The sequence below is a fragment of the Chiloscyllium plagiosum genome, unplaced genomic scaffold (assembly GCF_037043375.1).
Source record: "Chiloscyllium plagiosum isolate Xiang-an unplaced genomic scaffold, Cpla_swu_hap1 HiC_scaffold_39, whole genome shotgun sequence".
NCBI lineage: Eukaryota > Metazoa > Chordata > Chondrichthyes > Orectolobiformes > Hemiscylliidae > Chiloscyllium > Chiloscyllium plagiosum.
In genome coordinates, this window is record NW_028270177.1 from 41,682,566 (window position 1) to 41,706,455 (window position 23,890).

The window sequence follows — 23,890 nt, forward strand, 5'->3', positions numbered from 1 at the left end:
TCCCTGTAACCCTTGATCTCTTTACCAGATCTAAGGTGTGGAGGAGCTGGTAATGGACTGGGGTGGACAAAGTTAAAAATCATGCAACACCATGTGATTTTTAAATTTGTCCAGAACTAAGTCTGTCTTAAATACAACAGTGTATGTGCTGAGAGTATAGGACAAGCTGAGTCAGACAATGGACAGTGTTCAAGCCTGTTCACTGACATCCAGTAATCTACATCTCTCAGTATCATCTGGAGGCTGAGTGAATGGCCCCTGCTCTCAAGGTCACCATTGATTGGACATGCCTGGCTTCTCACTCCCTGAAACCAGCACTGAATCAAGAGAGGTGAAAGTGAGGACTGCAGATGCTGGAGAAAACCACAGCAGTTCAGGCAGCATCCGGGGGGCATAAAAATTGATGTTTTGCGCAAAAGCCCTTCATCATTCCTGATGAAAGGCATTTGCCCAAAACGTTGATTTTTCCTGCTCCTCGGATGCTGCCAGATCTGCTGCGCTTTTCCAGCACCACACACTCGACTGAATCGAGAGACTATATCCTTTCAGTGCAGTAATGGCTATATTTCAAGAGTAACTTATTGGTTGTGAAGCCTAGGAGCTGGATATATTCTGGCCTGAGCTGGATGTTGAAGCAGAATTGTTACTAAAGTCCACTATTTTTGTTGTGGTTCTGTTCGCCGAGCTGGAAGTTTTTGTTGCAAACGTTTCGTCCCCTGGCTAGGCGACATCATCAGTGCTTGGGAGCCTCCTGCGAAGTGCTGCTTTGATGTTTCCTCCGGTGTTTATAGTGGTCTGTCCCTGCCGCTTCCGGTTGTCAGTTTCAGCTGTCCGCTGTAGTGGTTGGTATATAGGACAAACAGGAAGACAGCTAACAATCCGCATACATGAACATCAACTAGCCACGAAACGACACGACCAGCTATCCTTAGTAGCCACACACGCAGACAACAAGCAACATGAATTCGACTGGGACAACACTACTATCATAGGGCAAGCCAGACAGAGAACAGCCAGGGAATTCCTAGAGGCATGGCATTCATCCACAAACTCCATCAACAAACGCATCGACCTGGACCCAATATACCAACCACTACAGCGGACACTTGAAACTGACAACCGGAAGCGGCAGGGACAGACCACTATAAACACCGGAGGAAACATCAAAGAAGCGCTTCGCAGTGCCAAGCACTGATGATGTCGCCTCGCCAGGGGACGAAACGTTTGCAACAAAAACTTCCAGCTCGGTGAACAGAACCACAACAACGAGCACCCGAGCTACAAATCTTCACACAAACTTTGTCCACTATCTTTAACTGGCAATTTTTTTATTAGCTGAGGGAATTGTTGTTCTGAAAATGTTCGTGTGCACAAAGCTGCCAACGCATCTGGAGCTGTGGACCTTAATTCTCGTACAAATAAAACAGTCAGATTAATTATATTGTTGGAAGTCATTACCAAGGTAAAGATGGAGAAAGGTAGAGTGACTTAAAGCAGCTGAATAATAGACTTAAACTTAGTGACAAAGAAGTTGCTGAACTCTTGGACTTATTGGAGGCGAGGGTAGTGAGATATTAAAGAGTTAATTTGCTCTGCTGACCTGCAAGAAATTGTATGCCCTGTGGGGTGGGATGTCTCTAAGGATCTCAGGAAAAAAAACATCAGTGGAAGTAAGGAGAAATGAAGTTGGGGAGATAGTAATGCAGAAAAGGAGTTGGGTTAATTTTGCTGTCCAGAATTATGCTGATTAATGAGCGAACAGCTCGATAGGGGTTAATGTGGCCCAGCTAGATCTGATGATGAATTGCTGAACTAATTCAATCTCAGATCTGCTCACGTCTGTGCCCCGCCAACTTGTGTGAATGAAGATGAGTCGATACAGGGAAATGCTAATAAAAGTTTGATTTTTTAAAATAGGGGTTGTTATTAAATAGGAGAAGTGAGGACTGCAAATGCCGGAGATCAGGAAAAGGGAATATCTCTGTGGCACATGCACCAAACAACCCCACTGCCCTGTGGCTGATGACTTCAACTCCCCTTCCCACTCCGTCAAGGACATACAAGTCCTGGGTTGCCTCCACTGCCAAATCCAAGCTACCAGACACTGGAGGAAGAACACCTCATCTTCTGCTTTGGCACCCTCCAACCACATTGCATCAATGTCAATTTCACCAGTTTCCTCTCCCCTTGCCTCCCCCACCACCACCTCATCCCATAACCAACCTTCCAACACAGCACCGCCCTCTTTCTTCCTACCCATCCTCTCACCCTCACTACCGACCTATCACCATCACCCCCTCCCTCCATCTACCTATTGCCTTCCAAGCTACCTTCTGCCCTCCAGCTCTACCCCCACCCTGCTATTTATCTCTCTGCCCCCTTCCCTGCTTCACATTCCTGATAGAAGGTTAATGCCCAAAACAACAATTCACCTGCTCTTGGCACGCTGCCTGATCTGCTGTTATTAAATAGAGAGGTAGGGAAGAAACAAAGCACTGACAACTGGAGACATATCCTGGTGAATAAGCTCCTATTAGGGGTTTGAAAATGTTGCTTCTGAGGTGAGTACAGAAGGATGTTGCATAAGAAAGTGAACAGAAATGCCCACCAATGGTCTGTGATCGAGACAATGAAACCGGAGAAGCTGGGGAGATGGAAAGGAAAAGGGAATGGCCATGACCACGTGAAAGGTCGAGGGACTGGATGGCAGTGAGATCAAAGAGAAAGAGCATGATTGTGGATTGATGTTAAAATCACCAAACAGGAGTTATGGCTTGGTACAGAGAACAAGGAGGAGAAAATAATGGAGGTGTGTCTCTGGGAGAACCTTTGAGTGAATAGACTTTAAACATTTTAGAGGGGGGGGTGTGGAGGAAGAGAGTGAGGGCCTCAAAGGAGAAGAAGGTGCCTTGAGAACTTGGGGGGTGGAACATTCAAGGTGTGATTTGATAAAAAGACCTTTTGAGTGCAGGTTAATAGTTCCTTGAAAGTAGAGTCGCAAGTAGAAAAGATTGTGAAGAAGGCTTTTGTTATGCTTGTCTTTACTGGTCAGTGCATTGAGTATATGAGGTCATGTCACAGCAGTACAGGACATTAGTTAGTTCACTTTTAGAATACTGCATTCAGTTCTGGTCTCCCTGCCATAAGAAAGATATGAAACTTGGAAGGGTTCAGAAAATATTTAAGGACATTGCCAGGGTTGGAGGGTTTGAGCTATAGGGCAAAGCTGAATAGGTTGGGGCTATTTTCCCTGGAGGATTGGAGACTGAGGAGTAACTATATATAAATTTATAAAATCATGAGTATAGATAGGGTAAATAGCCAAGGTCTTTTCCCCAGGATAGGGGAGTCCAAAACCGGAGGGCATAGGTTTAAGGTGAGAGGGGAAAGATTTAAAAGGGATCCAAGGGGCAACTTTTTCACACAGAGGGTGGTGCATGTATGGAATGAGCTGCCAGAGGAAGTGGTGAAGGCTGGTAAAATTATAACATATAAAAGGCATCGGATGGGTATATGAATAGGAAGGGTTTAGAGGGATGTGGGCCAAGTGCTGCCAAATGGGAGTAGATCAATTTAGGATGTCTGGTCAGGAAGGACTAGTGAACCAAAGAGCTTGTTTCCGTGTTGTATGTCTCTGACTCTAAGAGTCACTGCTCCTTGCCACGGTGGTGTGGGAAGCTTAGACTGGGATTTCTGTAATGAACATGGTATCTTCAGCTGTGATCCAAGTTTTCGTCAAAGCCAGACAATGTAAACAGTCACAGGGAGAACAGGGATGACATTTGCCTTATCCATGAGTGATTGAAACATTCCTGTGGGAATGTGGACTTGGTGTAATGATCTGCTGGCAGAATTTGAAAGAACTAGTTCTACCTATCAATCTTTCCTTGATTTCTGTCTAACTGCTCTTTCCATGAACAAATCACTCCTCCATATCACTTCCCTTATTTTGTCTTTATTTTCACTTTATTCCTTTTTTTTAACATTTTATTTCTGTCTTTCATAACCTGCTGCTGGGCTGGTTAGAGACAGTGATTACGGGGCAGATGAACGTTTAGTTAGAGAAGCAACGTCTGAGGGTAAGGGGAGCCAGATAAAGACAGTAGTGTCTGTGCAGGTGCACATTTGGAGGTAGCAACATCTGTGAAAGATAGTTGGAGGTAGTATCGGGGCTGTGGGTGGGATCTTAAGTACTTAAACGAGTGTGGAAGTTAGAGGGGAAGAGACAACCTTTGGAACAGCAAGAGTGGCAGAGGCAAGGAGGAACGTGTGCCAAATGTCAGGAGCCATATCCAGATCCTGCTGAGAAAAACGCTGGAGATATTCTGCAAGTTTCGCAGCATCTGTGGAGAGAGAGTGGGGAAAATAAAACGGAGTTAACGTTTTGAGTTGGTGATCTTTTGTTAAAAGTGGAACATGTATAATGGCAGGCTTAAGAGGCACTTAGAAAGGACATGAAATGTCTGTGATACGGGGAAAAGGAAAAGAAATTAAATGTCAAAGGGGATGGTTGTTCAAAGAGAGGCTGGTGATTGAACAGGTGAAGAAACAAAAGCTGTGTCTAGAGGTGAAAATTGTAACAGCAAACATATTGCCTGATTTTGATATGCAGAATAATAGGATTTGTAAAATGGAAGATTGCATGGCTCCTGCTCAAAAGATGTGACACTGTGCTTTGAGTTTCCACTGTGCTTTGGTCCACTAGTCCTTCCGTTACTTACTTCTGTAGGAAACAGAGGTAGAGAGGCCAGCCTGTGAGTGGGATGGAGAATTAAAATGACAGACTGATAGCTTGAGGTCACACTTACAGACTGAACAGAGGGTTTCACCAAAATAGTCACTCAGTCTGGGACTGCTGACCCCAGTGCAAATACAGTACATTAGAACATAGAACAATACAGCACAGAACAGGCCCTTCGGCCCACGATGTTGTGCCGAACATTTGTCCTAGCTTAAGCACCCATCCATGTACCTATCCAATTGCCGTTTAAAGGTCACCAAAGATTCTGACTCTACCACTCCCACAGGCAGCGCATTCCATGCCCACACCACTCTCTGGGTAAAGAACCCACCCCTGACATCTCCCCTATACCTTCCACCCTTCACCTTAAATTTATGTCCCCTTGTAACACTCTGTTGTACCCGGGGAAAAAGTTTCTGACTGTCTACTCTATCTATTCCTCTGATCATCTTATAAACCTCTATCCCCCTCATCCTTCGCCGTTCCAACGAGAAAAGGCCTAGCACTCTCAACCTATCCTCGTATGACCTATTCTCCATTCCAGGCAACATCCTGGTAAATCTTCTCTGCACCCTATCCAAAGCTTCCACATCTTTCCTAAAGTGAGGCGACCAGAACTGCACACAGTACTCCAAATGTGGCCTAACCAAGGTCCTGTACAGTTGCAACATCACTTCACGACTCTTGAATTCAATCCCTCTGCTAAAGAACGCTAATACACCATAGGCCTTCTTACAAGCTCTATCCACCTGAGTGGCAACTTTCAAAGATCTATGAACATAGACCCCAAGATCCCTCTGTTCCTCCACGTCACTAAGAACCCTACCGTTAACCCTGTATTCCGCATTCTTATTTGTCCTTCCAAAATGGACAACCTCACACTTGGCAGGGTTGAACTCCATCTGCCACTCCTCAGCCCAGCTCTGCATCATATCTAAGTCCCTTTGCAGCCGACAACAGCCCTCCTCACTATCCACAACTCCACCAATCTTCGTATCATCTGCAAATTTACTGACCCACCCTTCAACTCCCTCATCCAAGTCATTAATAAAAATTACGAACAGCAGAGGATCCAGAACTGATCCCTGCGGAACTCCACTTGTAACTGGGCTCCAGGCTGAATATTTACCATCTACCACCACTCTCTGACTTCGACCGGTTAGCCAGTTTTCTATCCAATTGGCAAAATTTCCCTCTATCCCATGCCTCCTGACTTTCCGCATAAGCCTACCATGGGGAACCTTATCAAATGCCTTACTAAAATCCATGTATACTACATCCACTGCTCTACCCTCATCCACATGCTTGGTCACCTCCTCAAAGAATTCAATCAGACTTGTAAGGCAAGACCTACCCTTCACAAATCCGTGCTGGCTGTTCCTAATCAAGCAGTGCCTTTCTAGATACTCATAAATCCTATCCCTCAGTACCCTTTCCATTACTTTACCTACCACCGAAGTAAGACTAACTGGCCTGTAATTCCCGGGGTTATCCCTATTCCCTTTTTTGAACAGTGAAGATGAAAAGATCATTGCCAACGGTACTGCAATTTCCTCTCTTGCTTTCCACATAATCCTAGGATATATTCCATCAGGCCCAGGGGACTTGTCTATCCTCAAGTTGTTCAAAATGTCCAACAATCTTCCTTCCTAACAAGTATCTCCTGTAGCTTACCAGTCCGTTTCACACTCTCCTCTTCAACAATACGGTCCCTCTCATTCGTAAATACTGAAGAAAAGTACTCATTCAAGACCTCTTCTATCTCTTCCGACTCAATACACAGTCTCTCATTACTGTCCTTGATCGGACCTACCCTCGTTCTCGTCATTCTCATGTTTCTCACATACGCATAAAATGCCTTTGGGTTAAATTGAAGGAGCTACACTGAAAGCACCATTTCACATCAAAGAAGTGTTTGGATTCCTGGATGGTGGAAAGGAAGGAGGTAAAGAGCAGGTTTTCCATTTCTGGGAATGGAGAGTGGGTGCTAGATGTCTTGGGACCATCGTTACATGGAAGTCAAAATTGTCTCTTCTGAAAATTGAAAAGAAACGTTGTCTGACATTGAGTGTCTTAGGTCTGTAGTTTTGTTATGCATCAGATTTCCAGCTGCCTACAGTATTTTTTTTAAATGTTTAATTCAAAGCATTTCTGTTTAAGAAATGTGTATTTTGAAGTTCTGCACATTACACCATAAGGCAGGCTGATTGGCATACTTCTATTCCAATCAAGTCTGCTGCACCATTCAATGAGATTGTAGCTGATCGGATTATCCTCCACTCCGCTTTCCTGCCTTATCCCCATAATCCTTGATTCCCTTACTGATTAAAAAATCTTTCAATTTCAGCCTTGAATATACTTAATGACCCAGTCTCTACAGCTCTGTATGGTAAAGAATTTCACTGATATACTACCCTTTGAAAACAAATTCTTTGTCATCTATGTCTTAAATGGCTGATGCCTTATTCTGAGATAATGCTCTCTAGTCCCAAACTTTCCCAAAAAGGGTAAACATTCTCTCAGTATGCCCCCTGTAAGCCCCTTTGTTTTAATAATGCCACATATCGTTTTTCTAAACTGTGGTACTCAAATCCTTCCATTCCTCGAATCAACCTAGCCAACCTTCTCTGGACTGTCTCCAATGCCAATACAGTGTATAACTTTCCTCACAAGAAGTTCAAAACTATTTACAATATTCTAAGTAGGTAGTGCTTGGTATTGTTTTAACTGGACTTCCCTTTTTCTTATATTCCATTTCCTTTGAAACGAAGGCCTTCCCTATTTTCAGCTAAATTGTACACTAATTTACAATTATGCTTTTTTATGCTTTTTTTGCAAGAGGGTTCCTAAGTCCCTTTGTGCTGCAGTGTCCTGCAGTCTTTCCCCATTTAGATAATATTCAGCTCCTTTATTCTTTCCCAAAGTGTATAACTTCACATTTTCTCAGATATTCCATTTGCCAAGTTTTTTCCCACTCATTTAGCCAGTCTGTAATCTCTCAGTAATTCGCAAAAAGTGATGGAGAGTCAGACTCGAAACATGTGGCACTAGAAAAGCACAGCAGGTCAAGCAGCATCCAAGGATCAGGAAAATTGATGTCTTGGGCATAAGCCCTTCATCAGGAATGTGGAGGGGGAAGGGAGCTGAGAGATAAATAGGGGGGTGGGAGTGAGGGCAAGGTAGGTGGGATGGTGATAGGTGGATGTAGGTAAGGGATGATTTTGATACGTTGGTAGGGAGGGTAGAGCAGACAAGTGGGAAGGAAGATGGACTGGTAGGTCAGGTCAAGAAGGTGGTGTGAGTCGGAGGGTTGGATCTTAGATGAGGTGGAGGTGTGGGGAGATTTGGAACTGGAAGTTAATGTTAATGCCCCTTCTCCTGCCTCCAACATACTCCATCCTGTTGGACACCCATCCTGGCCTCTTACCCTCCCTTGACCTCTTTATCTCCAACTGCCATCATGACATTGCCTCAACCTGTCTACCCCCCTCACCCACCAGATTTCTCACCCTCACAGTGCGCAGCCCTCCACTCCCTCTGCTCCAACCCAACATCAAATCAGCTGACAAGGGGGTGGGGTGCAGTGGTAGTATGGAGCACCAACCTCTACCTCGCTAAAACCAGATGCCAACTTGTTGACACCTCCGACCGCCCCCTCAACCACAACCCCACCTCTCATCACCAAACCATCATCTCCAAAACCATCCACAATGTCCTCACTTCAGGGGATCTCCCATCCACAGCCTCCAACCTCAGTTCCCCAATTCTGCACTACCCGGTACTACCTCTTACCCAAAACCCACAAGTCTGACTGCCCCAGTTGACTGATTGTCTCTGCCTGCTCCTACCCAACCAAACTTCTCCTCATATCTTGATTCAGTTCCGACCCGTTGGACCCCACATACATCTGGGACACCACCCACACCCTCCACGACTTTTGATTCCCCAGCCCCCAACGTCTCTTTCACCATGGACATCCAGTCCCTATATACAGATTACATTTTTTACAGATTACATTACAGTGTGGAAAAAGGCCCTTCAGCCCAACAAGTCCACACCGACCCACCGAAGTTCAACCCACCCAAACCCCTACATTTACTCCTTACCTAACACTACTGGCAATTTAGCATGGCCAATTCACCTGACCTGCACATCTTTGGACTGTGGGAGGAAACCGGAGCACCCGGAGGAAACCCACGCAGACACGGGGAGAACGTGCAAACTCCACACAGCCAGTCGCCTGAGGCGGGAATTGAACCCGGGTCTCTGGCGCTGTGAGGCAGCAGTGCTAACCACTGGGCCACCGTCCCTCCCACATGACCAAGGCCTAAAAGCCCTCCACTTTTTCCTCTCTCATTGACCCAACCAGTCCTCCTCCACCAATACTCATTCATGCAATTAGTGGAACTGTCCTCACCCTCAACAACTTCTCCTTCGAATCCTTCCACTTCCAACAGACAAGAGAGGTAACCATGAGCACCTGCATGGACCCCAGCTATGCCTGCCTCTTGCCTCTTCATAGGATACATGGAACAGTCCCTCTTCGTAGCTAAACTGGCACCAACCCCCCCCCCCCCCACCTTCTCCTCCGCTACATTGTTGATTGTGTCGGTGCCTCCTCAAGGTTGAACAGTTCATCAACTTCACCAACACATTCCACCCTGACCTCAAGTTCACATGCACCATCTCTGACACCTCCTTCCCCTTCCTGGACCTCGCCGTCTCGGTATCTGGCGAATGACACAACACGGACATCTATTTCAAACCCACCAACTCTCGCAGTTGGCTTGGCTACACCTCCTCCCAACCCCCTTCCTGTAAAAACACAATCCCTTACTCCCAATTCCTCTGCCTACGCCATAACTGCTCCCAGGAGGAGCAATTCCACTTCAGTACTTTCCAGATGTGCTCCTATTTCCAGGATTACAATTTCCCCTCCCATGTGATCAACAATGCACTCCATCGCATCTCCTCCATTTCCCACGCTTCTGCCTTTGAAACCCACCCCCCCAACTGCAACAAGGATGGAAACCCCCTGGTCCTCACATTCTACTCCACGAATGTCCAGATACAGTGCATTATCCTCCTCCACGTTTACTGCCTGCTGTCAGACTGTGCCACCAAAAATATATTTCCATTCCCACCCCTATCTGCATTCCACACAGATCATTCTCTTCCAATCCCTCGTCAGGTCCACCTTCCCCACTAACACACCCTCTACACCTGGCACCTTCCCTTGTTGCCGCACGAGGTGCAAATTCCTGTGCTCACTTCTCCCCTCTCACGTCCGTCCAAAGCTCTAAACGATAATTTCAAATCCAGCAGAGATTTTCCTGCACATCTACCCACCTCATTTACTGCATCCATTGCTCTCAATGTGGTCTTCTCTATGTTGGGAAAACCGAGTGTCAACTTGTGGAGCGGTTCAGGGAACATCTTTGCTCTGCACCCAGCAAACAGCCCCATTGCCCTGTGGTCAACCACTTCAACTCCCCCCTCCAACTCCTCTAAGGACATGCAAATCCTCCACTGCCAAATCAAAGCCACCCGCCAACTAGAGGAAGAACACGTCATCTTCTACCTCAGGACCCTACAACCACATGGCATCAACATGGACTTCACCAGTTTCCAAATCTGCCTACCCCCCATCTCATCCCAGATCCAACCTTCCATCCCGGCACTGCCCTCTTGACCTGACCTACCTGTCCATCTTCCTTTCCACCTATCCGCTCCACCCTATCACAATCACCACGTATCTGCATCCACATATCGCCATCCCACCTACCTTGCCCCACCCCCACCCCCTCATTTATCTCTCTGCTCCCTTCTCCCTGCACGTTCCTGATGAAGGGTTTATGTCCGAAACATCGACTCTCCTGCTCCTCTGATGCTGCCTGACCTGTGCTTTTGCCAGCGCTACACTTTAACTCTATGTTCCATATTAGACATTTGTCACCCTCATCTATTGAGTCAAATAATAATGAATTGTGAATAATTGTGGTCCGAGCACTGATTCCTGTGGCATTCCAGTAGTCACAGGATGCCATCATGAAAATGCACTCCCCTTGTTACCAACTGTCTCTTCGTTTGCTAATCCTCCGTCCATGCTAATGTACAACTCCAACACATGGATTCTTGACTAATTAAGTTGCTTTATATGCGATATGTTATCAAAGGCCTTTTAGGGATACAAATATATTATATAGCACAGAATCATACAGTACAAAAGAGGCCATTCACCCTATTGAGTTTGTACTGCCAAAAATACATTACTTCCAACACTAGTCCTACTTTCCTGCACTATGTTATGACACTTCAAGTGCTCAGCCAAGTACTTTTTAAAAGGTTGTGAAGTTACCCACCTCAACTGTTCTCCACACAGCGCATTCCAGACTTTGTTCATTTTCTGGGTGAAAAGATGTTTCCTCAAATTCCATCTAAACTTCCTGCCTTTCAAGTTAAAAATGTGTCCCTTTTGACTGCTTTCTATTTACCCTGCTCATTTTCCTCCTCATCTAATTCACCTCATATCAGGTCCTTCCTCAAACTGCTCTGCTCCAAGTAAAATCAACCTGAGGTTTATCCAGCCTATCTTCATAGCTGAAATGTTTCATCCTAGGCAATGTCCTGGTGAATCTCCACTGCACCCCCTCCAGTGCAGTCATATCCTTTCTACAGTGTGGAGACCAGAACTGCACACAGTAGTCCAGCTGTGGCCTCACCAAATTCCTGTACAATTCCAACACAGCCTCCCTGCTCAAATAATCTATGCCTCGATGGATAGGGTGAATAGCCAAGGTCTTTTTCCTCGGGTGGATGTTTCTAAAACTAGAGGGCACAGGTTTAAGGTGAGAGGAGAAACATTAAAAAGGGTCCTGAGGGGTAACTTTTTAACTCCGTGGTGCATGGATGTAACGAACTGTCAGAGAATGTGGTAGAGGTGAGTAAAATTACAACATGGATGAGTGTATGGATATGTGCTCAATGCTGCCAAGTGGGACTAGGTCAGATTGGGATGTCTGGAGGGTGCAAATGAGTTGGACTGGGGGGGGGGGTCTGTTGCTGTGCTGTATGACTCTGTATATAACTGATAAAAGTAAGCTTCCCATAGCCCTTTTCAACTATCCTATTAACCTGCCCTGCCACATTCAAAGAGCTGTGGACAAGCACCCCATGATCTGTCTGTTCCTCTGAGCTGCCTAATGTCCCGCCATTCATTGTCCTGCCTTGACTTGTTCCTAATTCTAAATTGCATCATCTCATTTTCAAATCCGGCTTAAATTCCTTCTGCCACTGATCTGCCGATCTAATGGGGCGGCACGGTGGCTCAGTGGTTAGCACTGCTGCCTCACAGAGCTGGGTTTGATTCCAGACCGGGCGACTGTGTGGAGTTTGCACATTCTCCCAGTTTCTGTGTGGGTTTTGTCTGGGTGCTCCGGTTTCCTCCCACAATCCAAAGATGTGCAGATTAGATGAATTGGCCATGCTAAATTGCCATAATGTTCAGGGATATGTAAGCTAGGTACGTTAGTCAGGTAATTGTACAGTAATAAGGGTAGGGGAATGAGTCTGGATGGATTACTTTTCGAAGGGTCATTGAGGGCTTGTTGGGCCAAAAGGTCTGTTTCCACGTTGTGGGGATTCTCTTCTTTCAACCTGACCATATCTTCCTGTAATCTAAAACCATTCTTCACAGTAAACCACCTGGCCAGTCTATGTCATCTGCAAACCTATTTACTGATCCCATACATTCTTATCAACATCATTTATAAATGTCACAAACAATAAGGGAATCCGGCATGGATTCCTGTGATACACCGTTGGACGCTGACCTTCAGACACACAAACAGGCTTCAACCACCACCTTCTGTCTTCTATCACTAATCCAATTTTGGCTCCAAGTTATCCTGGATCTCATGAACTTTTACCTACTTTATTAGTTTCCCATGTGAGATTTTGTCAAAAGCTTTATTGAAATCTAACACAATTCGTAACCACTTTGAATAATTCAATTAAATTTGTTAGGCATGACTTTCCTTCGACGATAACTGATCAAATGGAGATTAATTTTTTCCTTTGCTACTTTCTCCAATTGTTTCCCTACCACTAAAAAAATGGGTGTCCACTGAGCCACAGCGGGGGTCTTTGCCTAAATTGTGTTATGGTGCAGAGGGAGGTCCAGTGGTCCATCATGCCTGCAATGGCTTGTTGAATGAGCATCAGTACCCCTGAAGCAGGAGTCAGAGTCTAAGGATAAAGGCTAGGCTGTGTAGGACTGAGATGAAGAGAAATCTCTTCACCCGTGGAGTGGTGAGCCTGTGGAATTCTCTGCCACAAAAAATGGTTGAGGTTAAAACATTTAATAGAGTCATTGAAATGTACAGCACGGAAACAGACTCTTCGGACCAACTCATCCATGCCAACCAGATATCCTAACCTAATCTAATCCCATTTGCCAGCACTTGGCCCATATCCCTCTGAACCCTTCCTATTCATATACCCATCCAGATACCTTTTAAATGTTGTAATTGTATCAGCCTCCGCCACTTCCTCTGGCAGCTCATTCAATGCACACATCAACCTTTGCGTGAAAACATTGGCCCTTAGGGGAAAAATTTAAAAAGGGACCTCTCGTCCTCCAGTTCCAGGAGAAAGACCTTTGTCTATTTATCTTGTCTGTGCCACTCATGATTTTATAAACCTCTATAAAGGTCATCTCTCAGCATCCAACACTCCTTTGTTTTCAAGGAGGAATTAGATCTAGTTATTTAAGCTAAAGGGATCAAAGGGTGTTGGGGGAAAAAGCAGGAACAAAGGTACTGAGTAGGATGATCGGTGATGATCATATTGGATAGTGGAGAAAACTCAAAGGGCTGAAAAACCTACTCCTATTTTCTACTGCATATTTTGAGTGACAATCATTCTTCCCCACACTCATGCACATTATTTTTTATCTAAATAATCATTCAATGCCCTGTTGAATACCTCAGTTGAACTTGCCTCCACCACATTTCTAGGCAGTGCAATCCATAATCTAACTGCTCGCTGTGTGAATAAGTTTTTCCTCACTTCACCCTTGCTAGTTTTGCAGATCACTTTATGCCTTCTTGTCCTTGTTCCTTTTATGAGCAGGAATAGTTTCTCCCTATCTAGTTTATCCAGCCTACTCTTAATTTGAAAACCTCTGTCAGATCTCTGCTTAGCTGCCCTCTCTACAAGAAAAACAGTCCCTACACTCATAACCGGACTTCTGCATTCCCAGAACCATTCTTTAAACTGCTTCTGCACTCTGTGTAATGTGTTCACTCCTTCCTATGATGCAGCACCCACAATGTATCTAAAGCGTCATAGCTGGAGTCTAATGGGTGTCTTATACAAATTCAATGTCGCCTCCTTGCTTTTGTACTTTGTACCTCAGTTAATAAATCTGAGGATACTGCAGATATTTTCTAATCAGCCTGTTCCAACATACACCTCAGGTGGGACTTGAACCTGGACTTCCTGGTCAGAGGTAGGGATAGGAACCCTGAGGATACTGTGTGCTTTGTTCTCCACACTGCACTTAAATATCCAGGATCCTTCACCTACATGCCATTCAGAATTGTAGCCATTACTTCGTATTGCTTTTCAATGCTTTTCCTACCAAAATGTCTCCCTTCATTTCTCTGCACAGAATCTCATCTGCCTCCTGTCAATACATTCCTGTGTCTGTCTTCTGAAGTTCTCCACTGTCCTCCTCAGTTTACAATTCTTCAAAGTTTCATGTCGTTTGCAAACTTTGAAATTGTCCCATGCATATCAAGATTTGATTATAATATATCAGGTAAAGGAAGGATCCAAATACTGATCTCTGGGGAATGTCATTATAAACCTTCAACCAGCCTGAAAAATATCCAATGATCATTATGTTCTGCTACCAATCACAAAACTAATTTTCCACATTTGCTCCTGACCCTTTTATTCCATGACCACTTGAAAGTCCATGTATAGAACGTCAAAAGCACTATCCTCATAGAACCTGTCACCTCTTTAAGTGGTACCTCTGGATCTTTAACTCCAGCAAGTTAGTTAAACAGTTTCTCCTTTAGAAATCTGTGCTGACTCTTCTTAATCAATCACCTTTCTCCATGTAACTAGTGATTCGATTCCAAATTTGTTTCTTGTCTCTCACAAAATATCTCTTATTGCATATCCCTTCTCCAGAACCCCCTCCCACCTCTACATAGTTTCAAGGCATCTGTACAGCTCTCATCATTTGATTTGCTGCACACTCGTCCTAGTAAGATTAAATAACAACTGCCCCTCCAGAACAATTATCTTCTGCCTTCGTACTGATGCCAGACCCCCACAAACTGAAACCCACTCCTTCATCAGCAGTCATTGAGCTATGTATTTAAATCCTTTTTTAAACACTGTGCCACTTTGCCACTTTGACTTTGGTTCAGGTAGTAATTGCAAGATTCTAACCTCGGTGTTCCACATTCAGATTTGGCTCCTAATTTTCAGTCTTTTTGCAGAACATTCATTCGAGTTCTATCAATGCCATTGGTACCAACCTGGACAATGACTGGATCTTACCACCCTCCCACTCCCCACTCCAAGCCCCAAGGTGATGTCCTTAACCCTGACACCAGGCCTTTGGGACCATAGCCACAGCCACCTGTCCCTGATCACAGGCTAAATTTGAATTATCTAAACTGAAGGGTGTGACCACCACCTTCATAAAGTGAGCAATATAATTTGCCCTGATGTGGTGCAGTGTCTGTAGTTCAGGTTCCAGCTCTGAGCCAAAACTTCTTGAGTTTCAAACAGATGTATTTGCTCTGGGTCTCATAGAGTCATAGAGATGTACAGCATGGAAACAGATCCTTCGGTCCAACCCGTCCATGCCGACCAGATATCCCAACCCAATCTAGTCCCACCTGCCAGCACCCAGCCCATATCCCTCCAAACCCTTCCTATTCATATACCCATCCAAATGCCTCTTAAATGTTGCAATTGTACTAGCCTCCACCACATCCTCTGGCAGCTCAATCCATACACGTACCACCCTCTGCATGAAACAGTTGCCCCTTAGGTCTCTTTTATATCTTTCTTCTCTTGCCCTAAACCTATGCCCTCTGGTTCTGGACTCCCCAACCCCAGGGAAAAGACTTTGCCTATTTATCCTATCCATGCCCCTCATAATTTTGTAAACCTCTATAAAGTCACCCCTCCGACGCTCCAGGGAAAATAGCCCCAGCCTGTTCAGCCTCTCCCTGTAGCTCAGATCCTCCAACCATGGCAACATCCTTGTAAATCTTTTCTGAACCCTTTCAAGTTTCACAACATTTTTCCGATAGGAGGGAGACCAGAATTGCACACAATATTCCAAGAGTGGCCTGACCAATGTCCTGTACAGCCGCAACATGACCTCCCAACTCCTGTACTCAATACTCTGACCAATAAAGGAAAGCATACCAAATGCCGCCTTCACTATCCTATCTACCTGCGACTCCATTTTCAAGGAGCTATGAACCTGCACTCCAAGGTCCCTTTGTTCAGCAACACTCCCTAGGACCTTGCCATTAAGTGTATAAGTCCTGCTAAGATTTGCTTTCCCAAAATGCAGCATCTTGCATTTATCTGAATTAAACTCCATCTGCCACTTCTCAGCCCATTGGCCCATCTGGTCAAGATTCTGTTGTAATCTGAGGTAACCTTCTTCGCTGTCCACTACACCTCCAATTTTGGTGTCATCTGCAAACTTACTAACTGTACCTCTTTGTCATTTACATAAATGATTTGTGCGCATCCAAATCATTTATATAAATGACAAAAAGTAGAGGGCCCAGCACCGATCCTTGTGGCACTCCACAGGTCACAGGCCTCCAGTCGGAAAAACAACCCTCCACCACCACCCTCTGTCTTCTGCCTTTGAGCCAGTTCTGTATCCAAATGGCTAGTTCTCCCTGTATTCCATGAGATCTAACCTTGCTAATCAATCTCCCATGGCGAACCTTGTCGAACGCCTTACTGAAGTCCATATAGATCACATCTGCTCTGCCCTCATCAATCATCTTTGTTACTTCATCAAAAACCTCAATCAAATTTGTGAGACATGACTTCCCACGCACAAAGCCATGTTGACTATCCCTAATCAGTCCTTGCCTTTCCAAATACATGTACATCCTGTCCCTCAGGATTCCCTCCAACAACTTGCCCACCACCAAGGTCAGGCTCACTGGTCTATAGTTCTCTGGCTTGTCCTTACCACCCTTCTTAAACAGTGGCACCACGTTTGCTAACCTCCAGTCTTCTGGCACCTCACCTGTGACTACCAATGGGCCCAGCAAGAGGCCCAGCAATCACTTCTCTTGCTTCCCACAGAGTTGAGTTCTCGGGTACACCTGATCAGATCCTGGGGATTTATCCACCTTTAACCATTTCAAGACATCCAGCACTTCCTCCTCTGTAATCTGGACATTTTGCAAGATATCACCATCTATTTCCCTACAGTCTATATCTTCATATCCTTTTCCACAGTAAATCATACAATTGTATTTTAATTAATTACCGTTGTCTCCCTGCTCTTGACACATCCCCCCATTGTATTAACCTACATTGTAATGATTACCTTTTACACCAGTAATAATCTTTTAACTTAAAAATAGCTTAGTTATGAGAGAGCGCGAGAGTGAGGACTAGAAACCTAAACACAAACTGAAGACTTTACTTTCACTTTAAAGACCAGAAATACTCACCAATCCTATGTACCAAACAACTATTTGCTCTGTACCTGCCCACCTGTGATTCATGATGTCACTGGTCTCACTGTAGGTAGGTGTCACAAGCCATGCCTTTTACCCTTTCCCACTCACCCCTCACTCTGGAGATTTCACTTTTTGAAGTAAACCTTCCTTAAAACAACCTCTTTCTCCCATGCAATGAATTCCCACTACATTACCAAATATACTCACTCAACCTTTTGAGTCTCAGGCAAAATCTCCCTCACACTCCTTATTGCTCCTGGTGCATACTTTAAAAGTCATTTTCTCCTATCAAGTTGCCACAGCCCTACCAAGGCTGCACACACATTAGAAAGAGATAACCGTGGTCACCACACTTCAGGCAAGGGGAGATGTTGAGAAGTAGAGTCAGTCAGTACAGGTATTGAACCCATTCTGATGGTGTTATTCTGCATTGCAAATCAACTATCCAACCAACTGAGCTAACTGACTCCATACTTTAAGTAGTTGATGGATTTCAGGTGTTTGATAGATAACTGCCACCATCGGGCAGACTATTTTAGCTTATGTACGGTAAAGGCATTCAGCTTTAGGTCTAATACTGATTTCCACTCTAACACTGAACCCAAAAGCAATTTGAAACCAGTTGAATTCTCATTTTGATGCAAATTTCCAAATAAAACTCATTCTCCCTCTATCTCACACAGGTTTAGGCTCTTCACACTTGTCTCCACCATGATTTCCATTGTCTCTTACCTTTTTTTGTTTTCAGTTTCTTTTTGCATTTGAACTGTATTAATGAGGCAGAAAACTCGGAAAGGCATCATGCTGGAAGGTTGAGTGAAATAAGGGTTGATGGGAAGGGTGAGAGCAGTAACAAATTAAAAATACTATACATGAATGCACGAAGCATTAGACATAAGATGGATGAGCTTGAGGCTCTTTTGGAAATTGGCAGATATGATATTGTGGGGATAACTGAGACGTGGCTTCAAGTGGACAGGGCCTGGGAAATGAATATTCAAGGATACACGTGTTATCGTAAGGACAGACTGACGGGCAGAGGGGGTGGGGTGGCCTTGTTAGTAAGGGATGATATTCAGTCCCTTGCGCAGGGGGACCTAGAGTCAGGAGATGTAGAGTCAGTGTGGATAGAGCTTCGAAATACCAAGGGTAAAAAGACCCTCTTGGGAGTCATCTACAGGCCCCCAAACAGTAGTCTGGATGTCGGATGTAAGTTAAATCAGGAGCTGAAATTAGCCTGTCGCAAAGATGTCACTACAGTTGTTATGGGGGATTTTAACATGCAGGTAGACTGGGAGAATCAGGATGGTATTGGGCCACAAGAAAGAGACTTTGTGGAGTGCCTCAGAGATGGATTCTTAGAGCAGCTGGTGCTGGAGCCGACCAGGGAGAAGGCAATTCTGGATCTGGTATTGTGTAATGAACCAGAATTGGTCAGAGACCTCGAAGTGAAGGAGCCATTGGGAAGTAGTGACCATAATACAATAAGCTTCAATCTGCAATTTGAGAGGGAGAGGGTACAGTCGGAAGTGACAGTACTTCTGTTGAATAAAGGGAATTATGGAGCTATGAGGGAGGAGCTGGCCAAAGTTCAATGGTGCAATACCTTAGCAGGGATGACCGTGGAGGAACAATGGCGGATATTTCTGTGTATAATGCAGAAGTTGCAGGATCAGTTCATTCCTAAAAGGAAGAAAGATCCCAGGAGGAGGTATGGGCGGCCGTGGCTGATGAGGGAAGTAAAGAAACATATAAAGTTAAAAGAGAAAAAGTATAACATAGCTAAGATAAGTGGGAAAACTGAGGACTGGGAAGCTTGAAAAGAGCAACAGAGGATTACGAAGAAGGAAAGATGCAGAGGAAAAAGGAGGTACGAAGGTAAACTGGCCAAGAATATTAAGGAGGATAGTAAAAGCTTTTTTAGGTATGTGGCAAGGCAAAAAAATGGTTAGGACAAAAATTGGGCCCTTGAAGACAGAAACAGGGGAATATATTACTAGGAACAAAGAAATGGCAGAGGAATTAAATGGGTACTTCAGATCTGTGTTCACTTGGGAAGACACAAGCAATCTCCCTGAGGTAACAGTGGCTGAAGGACCTGAATTTAAGGGAATTTATATTTGCCAGGATTTGGTGTTGGAGAAGCTGTTAGGTCTGAAGGTTGATAAGTCTCCGGGGCCTGATGGTCTGCATCCCAGAGTACTGAAGGAGGTGGCTCGGGAAATCGTGGATGCGTCGGTGATTATTTTCCAGAGTTCAATAGATTCGGGGTCGGTTCCTGAGGATTGGAGGGTGGCTAATGTTATACCACTTTTTAAGAAAGGTGGGCGAGAGAAAGCAGGTAATTATAGACCAGTTAGTCTGACCTCAGTGGTGGGAAAGATGCTGGAGTCTATTATAAAGGATGAAGTTACTGCACATCTGGATAGTAGTAACAGGATAGGACAGAGTCAGCATGGATTTATGAAGGGGAAATCATGCTTGACTAATCTTCTTGAATTTTTTGAGGATGTAACTATGAAGTTGGACGAGGGAAATCCAGTAGATGTAGTGTACCTGGACTTTCAAAAAGCTTTTGATAAAGTCCCACACAGGAGGTTAGTGAGTAAAATTAGGGTGCATGGTATTGGGGGCAAAGTACTAGATTGGATTGAAAATTGGTTGGCTAATAGGAAACAAAGGGTAGTGATAAACGGCTCCATTTCGGAATGGCAGGCAGTGACCAGTGGGGTACCGCAGGGATCCGTGCTGGGGCCACAGCTTTTTACAATATATGTTAATGATATAGAAGATGGTATCAGCAATAACATTAGCAAATTTGCTGATGATACAAAGCTGGGTGGCAGGGTGAAAAGTGATGAGGATGTTAAGAGATTACAGGGTGACCTGGACAAGTTAGGGGAGTGGGCAGATGCATGGCAGATGCAGTTTAATGTGGATAAATATATGGTTATCCACTTTGGTAGCAAGAACAGGAAGGCAGACTACTACCTCAATGGAATCAATTTATGTAAAGGGGCAGTACAGAGAGATCTGGGTGTTCTTGTACACCAGTCAATGAAGGCAAGCATGCAGGTACAGCAGGTAGTGAAGAAGGCTAACAGCATGCTGGCCTTCATAACAAGAGGAATTGAGTATAGAAGTAAAGAGGTGCTTCTGCAGCTGTACAGGGCACTGGTGAGACCACACCTGGAGTACTGTGTACAGTTCTGGTCTCCAAATTTGAGAAAAGACATTCTGGCTATTGAGGGAGTGCAGCGTAGGTTCACAAGGTCAATTCCTGGAATGGCAGGATTACCTTACGCCGAAAGACTGGAGCGACTGGGCTTGTATACCCTTGAGTTTCGAAGACTGAGAGGGGATCTGATTGAGACGTATAAGATTATGAAAGGATTGGACACTCTGGCAGTAGGAAACATATTTCCACTGATGGGTGAGTGCCGAACCAGAGGACACAGCTTAAAAATACAGGGTAGACTATTTAGGACAGAGCTCAGGAGAAACTTCTTCACCCAGAGAATGGTGGCTGTGTGGAATGCTCTGCCCCAGAGGGCAGTGGAGGCCCACTCACTGGATTCATTTAAGAAGGAGTTGGATAGAGCTCTCAAAGATAGTGGAATCAAGCGTTATGGAGATAAGGCAGGAACAGGATACTGATTAGGAATGATCAGCCATGATTATATTGAATGGCGGTGCAGGCTCGAAGGGCTGAATGGCCTACTCCTGCATCTATTGTCTATTGTCTGTCTATTGAAAGGAGTTTAGTTCAGTTATGGGGAGGTGGTTTAAGCCAGAGGCTCAGGCTATTGCATTAGAACGGGTTCAAATCCTATCATAGCAACTCATGCAATTTAAACTGACCTAATTAATAGTGATGAACATATTGTCATCTAGTTATCTCTCATTCTTACCAGTCTGTTTGGTGTATATGTGACTCCAGACTATCCTGCAAGCATTTTTCTGGTCTGACTTGCTCTCAGTGTTTTCTGAAAAACATCACAACTCAAGAGGATGAGTATAGCAACCAAATACTGTAATTGCCAGTTCCCCAAAAAAAAGCTTTTTTAAAAAAGACACTCAAAGCTGCTAACCAAAAAGGAGAAGTTTGTAAATAGGAACACTAATGATTAATCTTATGCTTCAGTTGCGGTGGCTACTTTTACACATCATCTTAGTTAACTGGGCACATTATAAATCTAGATTTACCTTTTCCAATAAGCTTTGGGTGACCATAAATCCATGTTTTCCAGGGACAGTTCCAGGACAAAGGACTATATCATCAGGCAAACCATATCCCTGGAAGAGTGTCTGAATATTAAAATGAGGACTTTTAATTTCTCAGTCAGGATATGCCTAAGCTTAAATGTAGGACATTACAGAATGTACAGTGCAAGTTGCCTTGGATAAAGGTGACTGCTAAATGAATGAATAAATAAATGCATTAGAGAGAAATGTCCAGTGTGTTTCTGTTGTTATTGCTATTTGCTATAACATTGTTCGGCACGGTTGTAGTTGTCAGACACAATGCTGACTTAACATTGAACACACAAGATTCAAGGTGCAGTGTCATGTTGAAGAGGTGTTGCCAACAAATGTCATTGCAGCTCTCACAATCAACTTTAAAGGGGTTTAAAGTTTGTGAGAAGATTTGTGGCTCGGGTGCTCGTTGCTGTGGTTCTGTTCGCCGAGCTGGAAGTTTTTGTTACAAACGTTTCGTCCCCTGCCTAGGTGACATCCTCAGTGCTTGGGAGCCTCCTGTGAAGCGCTTCTGTGGTGTTTCCTCCGGCATTTGTAGTGGCCTGTCCCTGCCGCTTCTGGTTGTCAGTTTCAGCTGTCCGCTGTATACCGGCCACTACAGTGGACAGCTGAAACTGACAACCGGAAGCGGCAGGGACAGGCCACTGTAAATGCCGGAGGAAACACCACAGAAGCGCTTCACAGGAGGCTCCCAAGCACTGAGGATGTCACCTAGAAAGGGGTTTTTCAAATACCCCCAAAATTGAAATATCTGTATCATGATCAATTTGTCAGCAATTTCCACGTTAAACGAGACAGGTCATTTATACAAGAATATGATAGCACTGTTATCTAAAACTGTTTTTACAGCTTGGCCATGCACATGCTGTGGGGTCAATTTTTGTTCCTGCAAAGTTGGTCAATTCCGGTTACACTGCATAAACAGTGTGCAAAAAACTGACAGTTCTGTTCAGTGTCATTGGATTATTTACATTTGCACCACATAAATGCCAGGCAATGATCATCTCCAATAAGAAACAATCTAACTGCCACCCCTTGACATTCAATGGTGTTAACATTGCTGAATCCCCCTCTAACAACATCCTGTGGGTTGCCATTGACCGTAAATACAACTGGACTAGCCATATTAACACTACAACTACAAGAAAAAGTCAGAGGCTAGGAATACTCTGGCAGGTAACACACCTCTTGACTCCCCAAAGCTTGCGTGCTATTTATAAGGTATAAGTCAGGGGTGTGTTAGAAAGCTCCCCATTGGCCTGAATGGGTGTACCTCCAATAACTCAAGAAACTTAACATCATTCAGGCCTGCTTGTTGGGCACCCTATCCACAAATATTCATTCCCTCCAGTACTGATGCTCATTGGCAGCAGAGTGTGCTATCTACAAGATGCACTGCAGACATTCATCAAAGATTCTTCCAAACCCACGACCACTTCAATCTAGAAGGACAAAAGGCAGCAGGAAAATGGGAACACCATCACCTACAAATTCACTTCCAAGCCACTCACTATCCTGACTTGGAAATATATCACTATTCCTTCACAATTGCTGGGTCAAAATCTTGGAATTCTCTCCCTAGAGGAATTGTGAGTAAATATACAGCATGTGAACTGCGGTGATTCAAGGGCGGAGAAAGTGAGGTCTGCAGATGCTGGAGATCAAAGTTGAAACTTTATTGCTGGAACAGCACAGCAGGTCAGGCAGCATCCAGGGAACAGGAGATTCGACGTTTCGGGCACAGGCCCTTCTTCAGGAATGAACAGGAGTGATTCAAGGGCAGCTAGGGATGCACAGCCAACCAGCAATGCCCAATGTTCCATGAATAAAAAATGAATTGTCTTGAATGCACTGCAATACTGCGATGTCACAGTTGTGGAAATCTTGTGTGCATCTGTTTCAAGTTTGTATGTCACTGCTGAAATGTAGGCTGCTGAATGATTGCTGTGCTGTGCTATATATGTCTGTTTTCAGTCCTTGCAACTTTGCGTTCTTGGATTGGATTCTAAACGTTTGGGCGCATAAGTAGACTTAACTATATCTTTCAAGTCAGTTACTTAATGCAAGGATTTTCAACCTGTTCATTCTAGAGTTTACATACTTTGGTCTGAATATCTGTCCCATGTTACTTGACCCAAAT

The 23,890-nt window shown here is 44.5% G+C and overlaps 1 protein-coding gene across 1 annotated transcript in view; it reads left to right on the forward strand.

The window, feature by feature from the left end:
- lrrk1 (leucine-rich repeat kinase 1) overlaps positions 1-23,890 on the forward strand; it is a 252,945-nt gene that overhangs the window by 747 nt on the left and 228,308 nt on the right. The window lies entirely within an intron of this gene.